We start from the raw sequence: 1,782 nt of genomic DNA, 5'->3' as shown, positions 1-1,782 counted from the left end.
CTCTGCAGAGGGGAGGGAATGGGAAAGCTCAGTGAGGAATCACCTTTGCCATGGGTTCATCCTAAATACAGCATGGGGAAAAGCAGCAGCAATTCCCCTCAGTCAGAAGTGAGAGCCAGGGGCTGAGCATGCCCAGGGCCTGAACCCCCCACCTGGAGTCCTGCATCCAGCTCTGGAGTCCTCACCACAGGAAAGACATGGACCTGTTGAAGAGAGTCCAGACAAGGGTCACAGAAATGATGCGAGGGCTGGAGCACCTCTGCTGTGGGGAACGGCTGGGAGAGCTGGGCTTGTTCACCTGGAGAAGGCTCTGGGGAGACAGCAGCCTTCCAGGACTTAAAGAGGCCCATAAGAAAGATGGGGAGAGACTTTAGCAGGGCGTGTTGTGGCAGGACAAGGGGTGATGGGGTGAAGCTAAAAGAGGGGGTTTCAGGCTGCATGTGAGGAAGAAATTATGTACAATGAGGTTGGTGAAACACCGGCACAGGGTGCCCAGAGAAGCTGTGGCTGCCCCATCCCTGGCAGTGCTCAAGGCCAGGTTGGACACAGGGGCTCGGAGCACCCTGCTCCAGTGGAAGGGGTCCCTGCCCTGGCAGGGGCTGGAGCTGGAGGAGCTTTAAGGTCCCTCCAGCCCAAAGCTTTCCATGACCCGATGTTGAGCAGGGCTGGGGGCAGGGGCACCAGGAGCATCCTGGAGGCTCTTTGCTGCAGGGGGTCTTTGCCCTCCTGCCTTGCTCACAGTGCTGGAAAGGCTCCAGCAGGACCCTCGGGGGGTGCAGCAGGTCCCGTGCGGAGCACCCAGACCCGGCTGCCTGCAGCGGTGCTGAAGAGCTGCTCTCTGCACCGGGACCAAGCCCAGCACAGCCAAACCGCGGAGCTCGAGGGAGAATGAGGCAGGCTGTGGACACCGGAAGGTCTGAGGCTGGCTGTGGCCGGGTGCAGGCTCTGCAGACCCTGGGGGCTGTGGCTGTAGCACACACTGCTGGAGAGCAGCCTCACTGCCCACAGCCCTGTGCCAGCTGGTCCATGCCCAGTGCTGGGGCTGCAGCCAGACCTGCTGTGAGGGAGCGGGCTGGGTGGAGGAGCAGAGATGGCTCCATGTTCAACCGCAGAGCCCTGGCACCAGGGTGAGAAATGCTGGCGCTGGACTGGCCCTACAGAGCCGCAGCACCAAGTGCTGCAGAGATCCTGAGCCCATGCAGCCAGGCACGGTGCTGCCCACTGGCACCTCTGGACACGGCTGCATGCACACGGCCCGAGCAGGACTGCACAGTGCATGCACTGCGCTCACTCCGGCCTGTCCCGTGTCCCCTGGGCCATGCCAGCAGCTTTTGCTCACAAGGGCTCCTCTGTCTCAGCAGTGCTCCAGGCTGGGTGCCAGGGAATGGTTCCAACAGGCACTGGCTTCATCTATCACAGACCAGTTCTCACTGGAACGGAGCTTAGAGCTCCTCCAGCTCCAACCCCTGCCAGGGCAGGGACCCCTTCCCCTGGAGCAGGGTGCTCCGAGCCCCTGTGTCCAACCTGGCCTTGAGCACTGCCAGGGATGGGGCAGCCACAGCTTCTCTGGGCACCCTGTGCCAGCGCCTCAGCACCCTCACAGGGAAGAGCTTCTGCCTAAGAGCTCAGCTCAGTCTCCCCTCGGGCAGGTTCAAGCCATTCCCCTTGGCCTGTCCCTACAGGCCCTTGTCCCAAGCCCCTCTCCAGGCTCCCTGCAGCCCCTTTAGGCACTGGAGCTGCTCTGAGGTCTCCCCTTCAGGAGCCTTCTCTTCTCCAGGCTGC

This window comes from Neopsephotus bourkii, unplaced genomic scaffold (assembly GCF_033783945.1).
Source record: "Neopsephotus bourkii isolate Nb327-2 ecotype Australia unplaced genomic scaffold, CSIRO-AGI_Nbou_v1 NB_808, whole genome shotgun sequence".
NCBI lineage: Eukaryota > Metazoa > Chordata > Aves > Psittaciformes > Psittacidae > Neopsephotus > Neopsephotus bourkii.
This window is presented reverse-complemented; position numbering follows the sequence as displayed.